The sequence below is a fragment of the Gorilla gorilla genome, chromosome 10, assembly GCF_029281585.2.
Source record: "Gorilla gorilla gorilla isolate KB3781 chromosome 10, NHGRI_mGorGor1-v2.1_pri, whole genome shotgun sequence".
Taxonomy (NCBI): Eukaryota; Metazoa; Chordata; class Mammalia; order Primates; family Hominidae; genus Gorilla; species Gorilla gorilla.
The window spans coordinates 94,383,414-94,403,641 of NC_073234.2; the positions used below are offsets into that span (position 1 = coordinate 94,383,414).

The 20,228-nt window shown below is 34.4% G+C and overlaps 1 protein-coding gene across 2 annotated transcripts in view; it reads left to right on the forward strand.

Annotated features, from left to right (window-relative positions):
- SYT1 (synaptotagmin 1) overlaps positions 1–20,228 on the forward strand; it is a 577,710-nt gene that overhangs the window by 169,879 nt on the left and 387,603 nt on the right. Inside the window, exons 1-2 of one of the 2 annotated variants that reach the window (XM_055358751.2) lie at positions 8,698–8,819; positions 10,292–10,357. The gene's annotated coding sequence lies outside the window, so the exon portion shown is untranslated. Of the gene's footprint in view, positions 1–8,697; positions 8,820–10,291; positions 10,358–20,228 lie in introns of those variants that run through there. The other variant, XM_004053612.5, reaches the window with a different exon arrangement.

Here is a 20,228-nt window from a genome sequence, read left to right on the forward strand (position 1 = left end):
AAGCCCCCCCAGGTACAATTCTGCTCCTGATATTCACATCTCTGCAGATTTCAGTTAGATGTGCTCAATGTGACTTTCCGTTATACATTTTGGTAAATAGTTTTGTTTCTTCATGCTTTGATAGTGCCCTTATCGTCACTCAGTCCCAATTAACTTCCCCAAGCTTCTCATTTAATTAATTCCCATCCTGTTTTTTTCAAGGTACATACTAGCTCTCCTGACTTAGTGCCATCCTGCCTCATTGTCATCCTCCCTTTCTAAAATAATTATTTTGAGTATAATGAAATGTTAAACATGATTGAACCCAGTATGTGATTATTGTAACTCTGGCTGCCAACAGATGTTTTCGTATTTGTTGACTTGTATAATAAAGTGTCACAACAGAAAAAATGAGTAGTTCCTTCATCCCTGCCCCCTTTCCCTTTTTAAAATCTTTGTTAGTAAACATTTGTTCTGTCATAAGGAGAGCGGGCTTGTAGACTTATGCCTCTTACATGGTTCTCAATGGTTAGACAACAAAAGAGAAAAAATAGGAAAATTCTTCTGCCCTAAATATGGGGTACAATCTTTTGGCCTTCTACCTTCATTTCCAAGAAAGTCCATATTCTGAACGATTGCCTTCCATACTGTTCCTACCAGCAACCCCACAGGTACTTCTAGTGGTTACCTGTAACCATAGAACATTTCTTTGTTTACTCTATTACTTGATGAATTCTTTTTCTTTCACTACCTAATACTCTTTAGTAGTTATCCAGGTAAACATTATTATCTTCTATAGCTGTAGACACAATCAGATAATGTTGTGCTTAATGAACAAAATATAATAGCCACAGTTTCATGTAATACAGTATTGATAATGAAAATGGCATCTTATTTTTGTTCAATATTTTTAAAGGATAGTTGTATGGTCTTTTTTTGGTAATGTTTATTGCTCTATAATTTTAAATACTCACGAAAAGCTGCAGGGATAGTACAGGTTCTCATATGCCCTCTACCTTGACTCACTAATTATTTACCTTTTGTCATATGTCATTTTTTCTCTATCTTCTCTCTCTCTGTGAATATATGAATATATATATATACACATATATATATACACACACATATATATATACACATATATATACACATATATATACACATATATATACACACACACACATATATACACACACACACACACACACATATATATATACACACACACACACACACACATATATATATATATATATATATATATATATAGTTGTCCAATACAGGCAATTTATCTTTAATATAATACCATTATCTAAATCACAATCTATATTCAAATTTCATCTACTGTCCTAATAATGTTCTTAACAGTTAATTGTTTTATTTCCCACTGGTCCAGGATCCAATCTAGAATCATGCAGTGAATTTAGTTGCCATACAGTGCTTTATTTTTGTGTTGAAAAGCTTACATTAACAATAATGATCTGGACAGTGTCCTTTCAAAAATAATCCCTGCTTACTGACTGCTGTTCCAATAATAAGAATTTAAGTCAAAAGATATGTAACAAAATCCCTTAGGATTAGTGATATCTGTGCTGAGGATATCTGTGCACATCAACCTTGTAACTATTTTCTAACCACAAGTTTTGGCATTTCAGTGGGAGAGGGTCCAAGACAGAAAACTCTGAGTTTATTAATATTTTACAGTTTTGAAATTTAAACCTTAGGACTAGGATTCTACTGCCATTCTAGTCCATCATGGGTTAAAGGGATAGTGTTTATAAGTAGCCATGGAACAAGGATTCACAGTGCCCTCTTTAAAGCCAATACTAAATAAATATTTAGCTCAGCAGTATGCTACTGAAGCCTCAAATAAAATCAATATTCTCCTCAAAAGAAATGCTTGATATATTTAAAAACAAAACCTGGATGTAAATATGAGTTATTTGTCATTCTTGAAAGTAAGTTATCTTTTTAAAAACATACAGCTATGCACTTTTAAATATCCAACATTAAAATGAATATAAATAGTTGTCTTCCTCCCCAAAAATGCCGCAAAAATTATTTGTATATTTCTGATGCCTAAAGCATGCAGTGTTTTGCTTAATTCAGTAAATAGACTATGGTTAGGTCTACAGGGTGTGAGCAGTTTGCTTTCTAGCCACTGTCGAAGCAATAATAATCCCTAAATCTCAGATTTTTTTTTTCTCCATGTCAAGCCTGTTTCTAAAACTAGATACAAAAAAACACTAAAAAGTCATCAGCTTTACCAACTATGAATGTATATAATATTTTGTGAAAAATACACAACCCTACCTAAACAGATTAATGTTCTTTAAAAGTATTGTACAAAAACATAAAAGTATCAAGCCTTGATAAGAGAAAATTATCTGAGTCAGTTAATACTAATTACATTACTGAAACATCAGATAGATGATGGAAGGTGCAAAATAATCCTTTGCTATGTTCACTTTCTCCTCTAAAATAAAGACAAGCCATTTATACATGCAAGAGATAGAAATTAGCTACCAGAAAAATGCTGTGCCAATCCATATTCAGAGCATAGATTAAGAATAAAATAGTTTTTTTAAATTGATTCTACCACACTTATTTTTTATTTTTTTATTTTTTATTATTTTTTATTTTTTTATTTTTTTTTATTATACTTTAAGATTTAGGGTACATGTGCACATTGTGCAGGTTAGTTACATATGTATGCATGTGCCATGCTGGTGCGCTGCACCCACTAACTCGTCATCTAGCATTAGGTATATCTTCCAATGCTATCTCTTCCCCCTCCCCCCACCCCACAACAGTCCCCAGAGTGTGATATTCCCCTTCCTGTGTCCATGTGATCTCATTGTTCAATTCCCACCTATGAGTGAGAATATGCAGTGTTTGGTTTTTTGTTCTTGCGATAGTTTACTGAGAATGATGATTTCCAATTTCATCCATGTCCCTACAAAGGACATGAACTCATCCTTTTTTATGGCTGCATAGTATTCCATGGTGTATATGTGCCACATTTTCTTAATCCAGTCTATCATTGTTGGACATTTGAGTTGGTTCCAAGTCTTTGCTATTGTGAATAATGCCGCAATAAACATACGTGTGCATGTGTCTTTACAGCAGCACGATTTATAGTCCTTTGGGTATATACCCAGTAATGGGATGGCTGGGTCAAATGGTATTTCTAGTTCTAGATCCCTGAGGAATCGCCACACTGACTTCCACAATGGTTGAACTAGTTTACAGTCCCACCAACAGTGTAAAAGTGTTCCTATTTCTCCACATCCTCTCCAGCACCTGTTGTTTCCTGACTTTTTAATGATCGCCATTCTAACTGGTGTGAGATGTATCTCATTGTGGTTTTGATTTGCATTTCTCTGCTGGCCAGTGATGGTGAGCATTTTTTCATGTGTTTTTTGCCGGCATAAATGTCTTCTTTTGAGAAGTGTGTGTTCATGTCCTTTGCCCACTTTTTGATGCGGTTCTTTGTTTTTTTCTTGTAAATTTGTTTGGGTTCATTGTAGATTCTGGATATTAGCCCTTTGTCAGATGAGTAGGTTGCGAAAATTTTCTCCCATTTTGTAGGTTGCCTGTTCACTCTGATGGTAGTTTCTTTTGCTGTGCAGAAGCTCTTGAGTTTAATTAGATCCCATTTGTCAATTTTGGCTTTTGTTGCCATTGCTTTTGGTGTTTTAGACATGAAGTCCTTGCCTATGCCTATGTCCTGAATGTTATTGCCTAGGTTTTCTTCTAGGGTTTTTATGGTTTTAGGTCTAACATGTAAGTCTTTAATCCATCTTGAATTGATTTTTGTATAAGGTGTAAGGAAGGGATCCAGTTTCAGCTTTCTACATATGGCTAGCCAGTTTTCCCAGCACCATTTATTAAATAGGGAATCCTTTCCCCATTGCTTGTTTTTCTCAGGTTTGTCAAAGATCAGATAGTTGTAGATATGCGGTGTTATTTCTGAGGGCTCTGTTCTGTTCCATTGATCTATATCTCTGTTTTGGTACCAGTACCATGCTGTTTTGGTTACTGTAGCCTTGTAGTGTAGTTTGAAGTCAGGTAGTGTGATGCCTCCAGCTTTGTTCTTTTTGCTTAGGATTGACTTGGCAATGCGGGCTCTTTTTTGGTTCCATATGAACTTTAAAGTAGTTTTTTCCAGTTCTGTGAAGAAAGTCATTGGTAGCTTGATGGGGATGGCATTGAATCTATAAATGACCTTGGGCAGTATGGCCATTTTCACGATATTGATTCTTCCTACCCATGAGCATGGAATGTTCTTCCATTTGTTTGTATCCTCTTTTATTTCATTGAACAGTGGTTTGTAGTTCTCCTTGAAGAGGTCCTTCACATCCCTTGTAAATTGGGTTCCTAGGTATTTTATTCTCTTTGAAGCAATTGTGAATGGGATTTCACTCATGATTTGGCTCTCTGTTTGTCTGTTGTTGGTGTATAAGAATGCTTGTGATTTTTGTACATTGATTTTGTATCCTGAGACTTTGCTGAAGTTGCTTATCAGCCTAAGGAGATTTTGGGCTGAGACAATGGGGTTTTCTAGATATACAATCATGTCATCTGCAAACAGGGACAATTTGACTTCCTCTTTTCCTAATTGAATACCCTTTATTTCCTTCTCCTGCCTAATTGCCCTGGCCAGAACTTCCAACACTATGTTGAATAGGAGTGGTGAGAGAGGGCATCCCTGTCTTGTGCCAGTTTTCAAAGGGAATGCTTCCAGTTTTTGCCCATTCAGTATGATATTGGCTGTGGGTTTGTCATAGATAGCTCTTATTATTTTGAAATACATCACATCAATACCTAATTTATTGAGAGTTTTTAGCATGAAGGGTTGTTGAATTTTGTCAAAGGCTTTTTCTGCATCTATTGAGATAATCATGTGCTTTTTGTCTTTGGCTCTGTTTATATGCTGGATTATATTTATTGATTTGCGTATATTGAACCAACCTTGCATCCCAGGGATGAAGCCCACTTGATCATGGTAGATAAGCTTTTTGATGTGCTGCTGGATTCATTTTGCCAGTATTTTATTGAGGATTTTTGCATCAATGTTCATCAAGGATATTGGTCTAAAATTCTCTTTTTTGGTTGTGTCTCTGCCCGGCTTTGGTATCAGAATGATGCTGGCCTCATAAAATGAGTTAGGGAGGATTCCCTCTTTTTCTATTGATTGGAATAGTTTCAGAAGGAATGGTAACAGCTCCTCCTTATACCTCTGGTAGAATTCGACTGTGAATCCATCTGGTCCTGGACTATTTTTGGTTGGTAAGCTATTGATTATTGCCACAATTTCAGATCCTGTTATTGGTCTATTCAGAGATTCAACTTCTTCCTGGTTTAGTCTTGGGAGAGTGTATGTGTTGAGGAATTTATCCATTTCTTCTAGATTTTCTAGTTTATTTGTGTAGAGGTGTTTGTAGTATTCTCTGATGGTAGTTTGTATTTCTGTGGGATCGGTGGTTATATCCCCTTTATCATTTTTTATTGCATCTATTTGATTCTTCTCTCTTTTTTTATTAGTCTTGCTAGTGGTCTATCAATTTTGTTGATCCTTTCAAAAAATCAGCTCCTGGATTCATTAATTTTTTGAAGGTTTTTCTGTGTCTCTATTTCCTTCAGTTCTGCTCTGATTTTAGTTATTTCTTGCCTTCTGCTAGCTTTTGAATGTGTTTGCTCTTGCTTTTCTAGTTCTTTTAATTGTGATATTAGGGTGTCAATTTTGGATCTTTCCTGCTTTCTCTTGTGGGCATTTAGTGCTATAAATTTCCCTCTACACACTGCTTTGAATGTGTCCCAGAGATTCTGGTATGTTGTGTCTTTGTTCTCATTGGTTTCAAAGAACATCTTTATTTCTGCCTTCATTTCGTTATGTACCCAGTAGTCATTCAGGAGCAGGTTGTTCAGTTTCCATGTAGTTGAGCGGTTTTGAGTGAGATTCTTAATCCTGAGTTCTAGTTTGATTGCATTGTGGTCTCAGAGATAGTTTGTTATAATCTCTGTTCTTTTACATTTGCTGAGGAGAGCTTTACTTCCAAGTATGTGGTCAATTTTGGAATAGGTGTGGTGCGGTGCTGAAAAAAATGTATATTCTGTTGATTTGGGGTGGAGGGTTCTGTAGATGTCTATTAGGTCCGCTTGGTGCAGAGCTGAGTTCAATTCCTGGGTATCCTTGTTGATTTTCTGTCTCATTGATCTGTCTAATGTTGACAGTGGGGTGTTAAAGTCTCCCATTATTAATGTGTGGGAGTCTAATTCTCTTTGTAGGTCACTCAGGACTTGCTTTATGAATCTGGGTGCTCCTGGATTGGGTGCATATATATTTAGGATAGTTAGATCTTCTTGTTGAATTGATCCCTTTACCATTATGTAATGGCCTTCTTTGTCTCTTTTGATCTTTGTTGGTTTAAAGTCTGTTTTATCAGAGACTAGGATTGCAACCCCTGTCTTTTTTTGTTTTCCATTTGCTTGGTAGATCTTCCTCCATCCTTTTATTTTGAGCCTATGTGTGTCTCTGCATGTGAGATGGGTTTCCTGAATACAGCACACTGATGGGTCTTGACTCTTTATCCAATTTGCCAGTCTGTGTCTTTTAATTGGAGCACTTAGTCCATTTACATTTAAAGTTAATATTGTTATGTGTGAATTTGATCCTGTCATTATGATGTTAGCTGGTTCTTTTGCTGGTTAGTTTATGCAGTTTCTTCCTAGTCTCGATGGTCTTTACATTTTAGCATGATTTTGCAGCAGCTGGTACCAGTTGTTCCTTTCCATGTTTAGCGCTTCCTTCAGGAGCTCTTTTAGGGCAGGCCTGGTGGTGACAAAATCTCTCAGCATTTGCTTGTCTGTAAAGTATTTTATTTCTCCTTCGCTTATGAAGCTTAGTTTGGCTGGATATGATATTCTGGGTTGAAAATTCTTGTCTTTAAGAATGTTGAATATTGGCCCCCACTCTTCTGGCTTGTAGGGTTTCTGCTGAGAGATCTGCTGTTAGTCTGATGGGCTTCCCTTTGAGGGTAACCCGAACTTTCTCTCTGGCTGCCCTTAACATTTTTTCCTTCATTTCAACTTTGGTGAATCTGACAATTATGTGTCTTGGAGTTGCTCTTCTTGAGGAGTATCTTTGTGGCGTTCTCTGTATTTCCTGAATCTGAACGTTGGCCTGCCTTGCTAGATTGGGGAAGTTCTCCTGGATAATATCCTGCAGAGTGTTTTCCAACTTGGTTCCATTCTCCCCATCACTTTCAGGTACACCAATCAGACGTAGATTTGGTCTTTTCACATAGTCCCATATTTCTTGGAGGCTTTGCTCATTTCTTTTCATTCTTTTTTCTCTAAACTTCCCTTCTCGCTTCATTTCATTCATTTCATCTTCCATTGCTGATACCCTTTGTTCCAGTTGATGACATCGGCTCCTGAGGCTTCTGCATTCTTCACGTAGTTCTTGAGCCTTGGTTTTCAGCTCCATCAGCTCCTTTAAGCACTTCTCTGTACTGGTTATTCTAGTTATACATTCTTCTAAATTTTTTTCAAAGTTTTCAACTTCTTTGCCTTTGGTTTGAATGTCCTCCCGTAGCTCAGAGTAATTTGATCGTCTGAAGCCTTCTTCTCTCAGCTCGCCAAAGTCATTCTCCATCCAGGTTTGTTCCGTTGCTGGTGAGGAACTGCGTTCCTTTGGAGGAGGAGAGGCACTCTGCTTTCTAGAGTTTCCAGTTTTTCTGTTCTGTTTTTTCCCCATCTTTGTGGTTTTATCTACTTTTGGTCTTTGATGATGGTGATGTACAGATGGGTTTTTGGTGTGGATGTCCTTTCTGTTTGTTAGTTTTCCTTCTAACAGACAGGACCCTCAGCTGCAGGTCTGTTGGAGTACCCTGCCGTGTGAGGTGTCAGTGTGCCCCTGCTGGGGGGTGCCTCCCACTTAGGCTGCTCGGGGGTCAGGGACCCACTTGAGGAGGCAGTCTGCCAGTTCTCAGATCTCCAGCTGCATGCTGGGAGAACCACTGCTCTCTTCAAAGCTGTCAGACAGGAACATTTAAGTCTGCAGAGGTTACTGCTGTCTTTTTGTTTGTCTGTGCCCTGCCCCCAGAGGTGGAGCCTACAGAGGCAGGCAGGCCTCCTGGCACTGTGGTGGGCTCCTCCTAGTTCGAGCTTCCTGGCTGCTTTGTTTACCTACGCAAGCCTGGGCAATGGCGGGCGCCCCTCCCCCAGCCTCGCTGCCGCCTTGCAGTTTGATCTGAGACTGCTGTGCTAGCAATCAGTGAGATTCCGTGGGCGTAGGACCTTTGGAGCCAGGTGCGGGGTATAATCTCGTGGTCCGCCATTTTTTAAGCCGGTCGGAAAAGCGCAGTATTCGGGTGGGAGTGATCCTATTTTCCAGGTGTGTCTGTCACCCCTTTCTTTGACTCGGAAAGGGAACTCCCTGACCCCTTGCGCTTCCCAAGTGAGGCAATGCCTCGCCCTGCTTCGGCTTGCGCACGGTGCGCGCACCCACTGACCTGCGCCCACTGTCTGGCACTCCCAAGTGAGATGAACCCGGTACCTCAGATGGAAATGCAGAAATCACCCGTCTTCTGCGTCACTCACGCTGGGAGCTGTAGACAGGAGCTGTTCCTATTCGGCCATCTTGGCTCCTCCCTGATTCTACCACCAAGAATAAAATAGTTGTTTGTCCCCTACAGTAGAACAAGTTTGCCCATTCATCCTTGTGATAGATATGCATGCAAAACCAAAATGAAATCAAATCCCCACAGATGGCTCGTAAGTCAAAAACACTGTTTAATCCTTTCACTGCATCCCTTTGGGAAGCCTGGCCCTTGGTAAGTAATAATGTACAATGTATATAGTGTCAATTATTCTCTTATTTTTTAATAGAATGTCTTTGTCTTATTTAACAGGTTTTTTTCCCATATTTCTTGTAAGAAGCTCTGTGTCACTCTGTTTACCTTAATGTGTATGTCCACAGAATCTTGCTTTAGTTTTTGTTTTAATAAAAAAGAAGTGTCCGTATACTAAAACTGTACAAAGCATATCTAAAATTGATTATGGTTCTAAGTCATGTTTTTAGAGGCAGTCAGGCAAACCTAGGTGCATTTTAACATTGTTCTTCCAAATGGATTTTACTAAGAAACAGTTGAGTTTCAAGCAGGAATAAAGGAAAAGCAGATCTTGGAGATTTAACTGTTGAGCAGATGCAGTAAATGTGGCTTTGGAAATACTGCTGTCACTTTAGATATTTTATGCTGAGTTACCTGTGTGACCCAATAGCTAAAGCTGCAGATATTAAAATATTTTTGTATTTCTGTTGAAAATAGATGCCATGAGAACTCCTAAAAACAGAGTAACATACCTATTATAAGACCTATTTTAAATATTTCATTCTTTCCTCATTTTCATGATACCTAAATTTTTTGAAGCCTGAAAATGATGAGAACTTATATGAAAAGGTACTTGTCTGTAGCACCATGGAAATTTTCATTTATGAGTTGTTAACATGTCAAACCAAATCAGAAATTCATGATATCTTTATTACATTAAAGCAATTCTTAATGTTGCCTCTTGAGAAGGGTTTAATTTTTTTACTCTTTAAACTGAAAGTTTATCTTTTTTATGCAATGACGTGCAATCATTTTTCTCTTAATTCCTGATGGGCTTGTAATATATACATATTTATTTGTGTGTGTATGTACATACATATCTATTAATATGTATATAAACATGTATATTTAAATACATGTATGTTTATCCTATGTACTAGAATAGTTAGTAGGTTATATCTAGATATTGATTAGCTTCTGAAAATAGGCAAATATGTATAACATATTGAGGTGTTTCTAACATCGGTGAAAAATATAAAACTTAAAAGTAACATGGGGCTGAACTAGGTTGATTTGTAATAGTCATATTGGTACTTGAGACAGCACCAGATATTTAATTGACTAAGAATCATGTGATTTATTTCTTAATAAATGTAATATTCTCTAATGTCTGCCTAGATTAGTGTTACTCTAATTTCAGATTAAAACACTATAGAAAGCATAATTGACTTTTCACAAAATCAGTATATAAACTATCCACAGACTCTCAATCTCTAGCTCATCAAACAACTTTAAAATCCAAACTATCTGTATTATATATACTAAATATGGATATATATGACATTATTTTTATTGGAATATATAGTAAAATTTTAAGTAGAAATATTAAATAATAAAATTAACATATTTATGACAAAAATGATTCTGAACTATGTGTAGTCAAGTAACCTCTGTATATATTGTTTTCCTTTTAGAAAAACAGAATAATTCTGAAAGAAAGAAAACAAAGAAAAACATACTCCAGAATTCCTAATAGAACAGTAAGTACTTTAATGACACAATGATGATGATAAATCTGTAAAATTAGAGCTTACAAATGTCTTTTATAGAAATACTAACTTCTATTTTCTAAGATAGTAAATTAGTAGAGTAAGCAAGTTGAGCCTTCTCTTTCAATTTACTGGAGTAAACTGAAAATCATTTGTCCTATAATCCTCTTAGATAAGAGGGCAAAGTAATCTTTGTGATACATTTATGGGGCAGAAAACGTTTATGACGTCTCCATCATATCTTTTGACTAGCATAGTATCATCTTAAATTCTAAAGAAGAAAACAGTAATAAGCTAAATGTAATCAAAGTGCCTCATTTTCTCCATATGTGATAAAAAGTTTTTACTTATTATGAACAAAATTTTAAATACTATTGATGTGCTTGGTTTATTTATAATCACTAAATTGGGATTATTAAAAAATGGCAGCTATCTGCAGGCTTAAAATCTACACCATATTCTCATTAGTACATTTGTTTCTAATCTCACAACTTAACTAAAAGTGTGTTTCCTAGAAATGTATTTCCTTGCTATTGTTTGATGATAATATAGTTTTCCTAAATATGTTCTCACTAAGCAAAGTACATGTTGATGTCAATCTTTATGGTAAAATTGGTGACAATATAAAATTTTCAAGATGCAGGTAATTATAAATTTTGAATATGTGAATATGAAGAACAATAACATAAAGATAGAAAAGCAAAACCCGTGTTGATGACCCACGTTGTATCACATTTAATATTTTTGAAACTGTATTTGAAATTGCATTTCAAACTCAATGTTTCAAAAGTTTCAAACAAATATTAGAGTAAAACATAGTATAATAAATTAACAAAATGAAAAATCTATATCTTAGTACATATCAAACTAGAGTCAAGTTCAATGGAAAAAAATGTAAGTTTGATATATAAAAAGTAGAAATTTCTAAATAATTTTATAGGATATATACAAATTATTCCTACATAATAACTTTTTTAGCCCCAAAGAACTTTGATGCATAAATTACATCTTAACTTTGAATGATTGGGTATAATTAATCATCATCACGATGATATAAATGAAGTTTATCTGAAATATATTTTATTTATTTTTGAGGTGTGAGAAAGGCAGAGAGAACACGTTTCTTTTACCTGCCTGTCTGAAGGTTATGTATGTTACAACTTCACACAAAGCATTCTGCCACTTACTTTTTGTTGTAGTTATGAACGGCCATATATTTTAAATCAGAAATCTATAAAATTTATAATTCAAAATGTTTACACTTTTAAAAACTGCTCTTTGATTTAAAAAATGAACTCTAAATGTATGAAAGTCTATTTTGAGTATTCAGAGCAGGTTACGGGCATGTTTACATAGTTCTGGGTACAGGGATAATTTAAGAATCAGATTTTTCTGTCATATATAACAATTTTTGAAACCTGCAAATCTGCGTGAGTTACAAGATATGAAATAAGTGAGAAATTCCTTTTTGACATAGAAATTTTTTATCATCTTAATACCCTGACATAGACAATGAAATCATTCAGCCAAAACAAACCTTTTTCAACACCTAAAAGACTAGACTGTCTTAAAGTTTTGTTTTTATATATATAATTCTGTTTCTAAACATAATTTCAATTCTGTACAATACTCATTGGAAAATGGTTGAATTTTTTAAACTGACAGGACTGACATAAGCTCTTTATACAAGAACCAAGTGACATCTACTTCACTCCCTCACAATTTCTCGGCCCTCTGAGTATAATTTCATGTGAATAGCCATCAATGACTCCTTTTCTGCGCTGATTTATGTGTAAGTTATTTGATCTATTGTTCAGGTGTGACCTATATAAGTTATTTGACTGGAACTGTAATTTTCATAATTGTATTGAAATAGGATTTAGCCTAGCATACCTAGGAGACATCTCATTCAAGTAATGAGCTCTCCTGTTCATTTGCAGTAATCTTAGAAAAAATAACATACATGTTTCCAAAGAAGAAATTATGCCTCTTTTTATGCATTTTTATGTGGTTTGGAGCAGGTTTTAATCTCAGATTTTAATTACCTATTATTTAATAATTATATGCTAAATCTCTCATAAATTACATGCAAAAAAAGACTTAATTCTTATTATACTGTATTAAAAAGTATAATTTATCCTTTAAAAATTTTATCAGATATTGTGAAGAGGAATACTCTGACTTAAATGACATTGTCAAAACATAAGAGTTCTTAATATATCTTAGCCACTAAAGGCTCATGAGTTAGTGTTAGACAATACATGGAATAAAACATGATATCAGATGAATATAATAGATAATACAGTGACATTTTATCTATAGACTGTGCATGTGTTTCTAGCCCATGAATGAGTTTTATGAATTGTATTGGAATCAAAACTTTATAAATGAAAGCTTTTTAGCGCAGGAAATCTCTACAAACTTCTTACAATTTTGCTTTTAAATCCATAGCTTAAGAACAAGTTGATAATTGATTAAAATATTACTATAATATTGCTAAAGACACTTAGAGCACATTGCATTTATTGCTTACAAAAGGTTTTTGTGCTTAAGAAATATAAAAGATAAAAATATAAGATGCTTTCTTATAAGAATAGAAAAATAAAAGACCATTGGAAAGTGTATTCTAAAATACAGTTGACTCTTGATCACCAACTCCCACACAGTCCTAAAATTCCATGCCTAACTTTTAACTCCCCCAAAACTTAACTACTAATAGCCTACTGTTGACTGGATGTTATCAATAACATAAATAGTTGATTAATTCATATTTTTCATGTTATGTGTATTATATACTCTATTCTTAACAATAAAGTAGGAAAAGTGAAGAAAATGTTACTAAGAAAATCGTAAGGAAGAGAAAATGTATTTACTATTCATTAAGTGGAAGTGGATCATCATAAAGGTCTCCATCCTCATCTTCACATTAACTAGGCTGAGGAGGAGAAGGAAGAGGAGGGGTTGGTAGGTTTTACTGTCTCAGCAGTGGCAGAGGCAGAAGAAAACCTGTGAATAAGTGGACCTGCATAGTTCAAACCCGTGTTGTTCAAGTGTCAACTATAGTCATCTTTCTTTTGATTGCTGAAGCTCAGTAATACTTTCAAGAACTTCATAGTCTCCTCCTTGTAAACTCTGATCACACTGGATACTAATAATAAAGAGGGTGTGTTTAAAAAATCATTCAGATGCTCAGACATCCTTTTTAGAAACTCTTCATATTATCCTAGATTTCCTAAGCCTCTTTAATAAAACTGGGAGTTGATACACTCACTCAAAGTGTGACAATTATTAACAACACTGCTTTCCTGAAAAAACAAATATAGCAAGAAGTTTTTAGTAAGAGTGATTCTAATGGAAAGCAGATTTTAACCAATAAAACATCTTGTGGCTCATTAGAGAATAAATATTATTTGCAAATATCCCAAATGTTACCTGCAAATGCTCCTGACAAGTTTTACTTAGTCAATATTTCCCTATTAGAAGTAATAAAGTCCTGCAATAAAAAAGTATAAGCCTGTGAGTGTGTGTAATAGTGGCATAAAGCTAGGAGAAAATTTAGAGGTCACCTATTCTAATATTTTCATTTTATAGAGGTTACCTCCTCTAATATTATCATTTATATATGGCCTGATAGGTCAAGTCATTTGCCTAAGCTCTTATATCTAGTGATAGAATTGAAAAAAAAAATCTGTGCTAATTAACCACCCACCGTTTTTTTCTATCTGCCATATTAACTGAAAGTGCTGTTATTTAAAAATGCATGTGTCGGAACTGTTAAAAAAAAACTCTTCTCCAAATTTAATCTTTTTTCAACCAAAACACTAGTGAAAATTTATGTAAATTATTGTTTGTCTAATCTCTAGTAGTTTAAAATTGTATTTTGATATAGTTTATTAGAATGATGTTTATAAAAGTTATATATCTCCACAGTATAACCTTTATAAATAAATATATATATACACATATATATATCTCCACTATATATGTATAAAGAGAGCTCATTTATATAGGTATTTATTTATTTATATTTATATATATCTCTACTATATATGTATAAAGAGAGAGGTAATCTGAGTCTTGGCTTAATCCAACTCCACCTAATATTTATTAATGATAAGTAGTAAAGAAAAATAACATATGCACATTAAGTTTTCATGTGCAGCGAATCCATAGGAAAATGTGAGGACATTCAAGATTACACAGTGAAAAAACTACTAGATAATAATAATATGTAATAATAATACATAAAAGCAATCTGCCATCAGCAACACTTAAGCAGTTATCTCAGTGAGTCTCCCTTTTCTCATCTGGGTAATGAAAAATGTCTACCCAGCATACTTCCCAAGATTCTCTGAGATTGGATTAAGTATATGAAGATCTCTATAGTGATATTTAATTTAAAATTCTTATATATATTATCCTTTCCCCATTGCTTGTTTTTGTCAGGTTTGTCAAAGATCAGATAGCTGTAGATATGCAGCATTATTTCTGAGGGCTCTGTTCTGTTCCATTGGTCTATATCTCTGTTTTGGTACCAGTACCCTGCTGTTTCGGTTACTGTAGCCTTGTAGTATAGTTTGAAGTCAGGTAGCGTGATGCCTCCAGCTTTGTTCTTTTGGATTAGGATTGACTTGGCAATGCAGGCTGTTTTTTGGTTCCATATGAACTTTAAAATAGTTTTTTCCAATTCTGTGAAGAAAGTCATTGGTAGCTTGATGGGGATGGCATTGAATCTATAAATGACCTTGGGCAGTATGGCCATTTTCACAATATTGATTCTTCCTGCCCATGAGCATGGAATGCTCTTCCATTTGTTTGTATCCTCTTTTATTTCATGGAGCAGTGGTTTGTAGTTCTCCTTGAAGGGGTCCTTCACATCCCTTGTAAGTTGGATTCCCTATTTAATAAATGGTGCTGGGAAAACTGGCTAGCCATATGTAGAAAGCTGAAACTGGATCCCTTCCTTACACCTTATACAAAAATTAATTCAAGATGGATTAAAGGCTTACATTTTAGACCTAAAACCATAAAAACCCTAGAAGAAAACCTAAGCGATACCATTCAGGACATACGCATGGGCAAGGACTTCATGTCTAAAACACCAAAAGCAATGGCAACAAAAGCCAAAATTGACAAATGGGATCTAATTAAACTAAAGAGCTTCTGCACAGCAAAAGAAACTACCATCAGAGTGAACAGGCAGCCTACAGATTGGGAGAAAATTTTTGCAATCTACTCATCTGACAAAGGGCCAATATCCAGAATCTACAAAGAACTCAAACAAATTTACAAGAAAAAAACAACCCCATCAAAAAGTGGGTGAAGGATATGAACAGACGCTTCTCAAAAGAAGACATTTATGCAGCCAACAGACACATGAAAAAATGCTCATCATTACTGGCCATCAGAGAAATGCAAATCAAAACCACAATGAGATACCATCTCACACCAGTTAGAATGGCAATCATTAAAAAGTCAGGAAACAACAGGTGCTGGAGAGGATGTGGAGAAATAGGAACACTTCTACACTGTTGGTGGGACTATAAACTAGTTCAACCCTTGTGGAAGTCAGTGTGGCAATTCCTCAGGGATCTAGAACTAGAAATACCATTTGACCCAGCCATCCCAATACTGGGTATACACCCAAAGTATTATAAATCATGCTGCTATAAAGACATGTGCACATGTATGTTTGTTGCGTCACTATTCACAATAGCAAAGACTTGGAACCAACCCAAATGTCCAACAATGATAGACTGGATTAAGAAAATGTGGCACACATACACCATGGAATACTATGCAGCCATAAAAAAGGATGAGTTCATGTCCTTTGTAGGGACATAGATGAAGCTGGAAACCATCATTCCCAGCAAACTATCGGAAGGATAAAAAACCAAATACTGCATGTTCTCACTCATAGGTGGGAATTGAACAATGAGAACACATGGGCACAGGAGGGTGAACATCACACACCGAGGACTGTTGTGGGGTGGGGGGAGCGGGGAGGGATAGCATTAGGAGATATACCTAATGCTAAATGACGAGTTAATGGGTGCAGCACACCAACACGGCACATGTATACATATGTAACAAACCTGCACGTTGTGCACACATACCCCACAACTTAAAGTACAATAATAATAAAATTTTTAAAAATTCTTATATGTATTATATAAATTCTTATGTATAAAATAATGCATATTAACTTTAATTAAAATTATTTTATAATATTGACAAAATTATTTAAATATATATCATCAATAAAATATATTGATTTTTAATTAAAAATAATTAAAATTTATATATAAATAAACACTTATTTTTAAACAAACAATAAGTATTTTTACATAAAACTTAAGACTATATTATTGTAAAAATAAGTTGTTTTTGTGAACATTTGCCTTAATTGTTTTTGAAGTACCATGTATCATTTTATGAAGGCACGTTTCTGAAACAACCAAAGTTGTTGGTTGATTTTTGCTTTAGGCAATAATGATCATCCAGAAAAAAAATTCCCTTTTTCTTGAATTTATAATTTATCTTTAATCCTGATCTGTGTTCCCACACATAAGCCTAAGAGAGTTCATATATAGAAGGAAGGGAGTTGGGAAAGGAAAGGTAGCATTTATTGGGCTCTTGTTTTGTAGTAGGCATTGAACTATATTTCATTTAATTATTCAAAGAATTCTTCTGATGTTATAGTGGTTTTGCAGATGATGAAAATGTGGATTGAAAGGTTTATAAAGTTAGCTTACTTAGTATGCAGCAGAGTTGCCATTTAAACTCAGGTCTGTCTGATTTCTCCTTTTCAAGTTAGGACTCAACTAAACGGGGACAACTAGTGAAAGTAAGGCGTATTTCATCTTCCTATATGAATGTCTATGCAAAATACTTAATGTGCACACGTTAGTTTTCTTTACTACTTATCATCAATAAATATTAGATTGCATCATGCATATTTGTCCTTCAGATGCTAAAAATAAACCATGGTGGGAGAATTTAATTATTAAAGACAGCAATCTTTTGATAGGAAAAGTAGAACCCAAGTCAAAATGGATTATAGCCGTAAGTATAAACATTCACCTAAAGGAGAAAAACAATATTTATTTTGTTTGTAAATAACAATACAGTGGATATTCACCATATATACTTAGATTTTTATACATATTACATTATCTGGACTTATTTTCTTTAAAAACTTTGGTACAACTTTGGAAATTCATTCCTTTATTTATCCTTCATTCTTTATTCAACAGCTGCTATTGATTACCCACTGTATACATAGTTCCAGGTGTTTTAGATATAGGAATAAATAAAGTATAGTCTCTGTCATCAAGTAGTTTATAATTTTAGTAATTACAAATATAGAAAAGTTTGCTTCATAAGGAGAATAAAAGTTATATTGACTATAAGTCATAGATTTTCTTTTTTCAAGCTACTCATCTGATTAACCATGATCAGATTAAATTATGTTTTTATTTGTCAAATGATTCAGTGTTTTGTCACTTTCCCTGGAAATTGAGTAAAATGGGTTTCCCACAATCATCATTATTCGTGATAAATCTAAACCATATTTCACGATTTACAGTATTTTTTGATACACTAACAAAGGAGTCTTTTATAATCTTATTACAGCATAGTACTGGCTTTGGAAATTCTCTATATTCAAATGCCAGCTCCACCACTTATTAACTATGGGATGTAGGACAATTTTTTAGACCTCTGTGAGTTTTGACTTCTCCATTGAGTAATTGTGATATTCAAATGAGTCAAATATAGGCAATGTCTTTGTTTATATAAGTGTCTTGTTGAGTGTAGTTACTGTATTCAAGTTAGCTATTATAATTATTTGATAGAATTCAGTTCATTGTTTCTAAAACTTCTAATTAATCTTTGATTTGTAAGCTCTCATTGATATTACTCTTTATTTTATTCTGAAAAACATTATCTTTCATGACTCTGATATATAAGTTGTCTAGTCAAAAGAGATAAAGTGGAAATTATTTAACCAGCATTTACAGTTTTAAAGAAATCATGTAAAGTCCAAAGTTAATAAGACTTTAAATCAAATGATTTAGCTATATGAATTATTAGTTTTGATCTGCTATAACATTATGATTTATTTACTTGTCTACACCAGGGTTTTGCCTTGGGTTGTATTATTCTCCTTTGTAATTAAGAATGTTTGCACTGGATAAAAAACTGTATTCAAGTGCTATTTCTGCCACTTACCACCTGTGTGTCAGCAGGAAAACAAAATAAGCTGCCTCAATGTCCTCTTCTATAAAAATGAAAATGAATCCTATTTTATATGTTTCATATGAGAATAATGACATGTTTATTAACTGCTTATTACAGAAATTAATATAGTAACAAGTAAAAATTAATGTTCTTATATTTGTTATTTAAAACATCTTAGTAATATCAAAGGGGCATTCTTTTCTTTCAAATTTATTTATTATAAATTGACATCTTTTAAATTATAAAACATAGTCATGTACCACCTAACAAATTTCAGTCAATGATGGACTGCATATATAGCAGTGACACCTTAAGATTATAACATCAGATTTTTACTGTACCTTTTCTGTTAAGATACACAGATACTTACCAATGTGTTACAATTGCCTACAGTATTCATTACAGTGACATGTACAGGTTTGTAGCCCAAGAACAAAAGGCTAAACCATACAGCCTAGGTGTGAGGTAGACTGTACCATCTAGGTTAGTATAAGTACATGCTATGCTGTTCAGCAACAACAAAATTGCCTAACGATGCATTTCTCAGGATGTACCCCTGTTGTTGAGTGATTCATAACTGTATATAGAAGTCTAGATGGAATAAAGAGGAAGGGAAAGTGTGAGGGAAGAAAGAAAAGGAGAAAAGTCTGGTTGGAAATCTTTAACACAAGATGAAATTTGGATTTGATAGAGTAGGACGCAGGCTTGCTTTGGGAGGAGTCCATCAGGAGCCCTCTCCTTGAAGGCCTCTTCCTTCTTAAAGCAAACACAGAAATTAGACAATCTCAATAGCATGACTCACTTCCAGAAAGGTGGAGAGTAAAGCTTGAGACATTTTGACAGTCTTCGTGGCCGTAGAAGTAGGCTGAATCAGTATGCATCACTATGTGAAGGGTAGCAAAAATGCTTTCTATCTTACCATGAAATTATTTTCTTTGGAATAACAAAGGGGCCCACTTCCTCCAGAGAAAATAGACCTAACCAAACTGTAGACTGAACAGATGTCCAGAAATAAATTACATCCCACACATTGTTATTACATGCACCATTTTAAAGTTAAGGGCAGTATGATGCCATTACATGGCAACTCTCATTTTAAAAAATGATAAAATTTTGTATGTGATGTCTGAAATTGAAATCGCAGCATTATTATTTTACCAAAGAAATCTCAGTTGACAAAGTTGCTTATTTTGCTGCATTTTTCCCTCATGATACAGAATACTGTTTCTCCTCATTTTAAAACCTCAATTAATTATCTTCAGAAGAAAATTTTCATATTCGCCATTTTAAGTGGTTTTGTTGTTTGAGTCATTCTTTTGCAAACACCATAAAAATCCCTTTACACTACTGACATGGGCTATCAATCCTAACACCACTTCTCCTTTCAATGTAAAATCTTGTTATGCCTCTAAAGATGAATATATCCCAGTCTTAGTAATAACTATTCCTGTTTCAGCAGAAAGTAATTCATAATAAGTATCTTAGCATTTTCCTCCTTTCCTTGGAATTAAATCATTACAAATACTGACAATTTTATTTCTTTTCTATTCTGAAAGATGAAAAATCTGGTTCAGCATATGCTCCATTGTACATTTGAGCAATCTATATCCTCTGTTCTTAT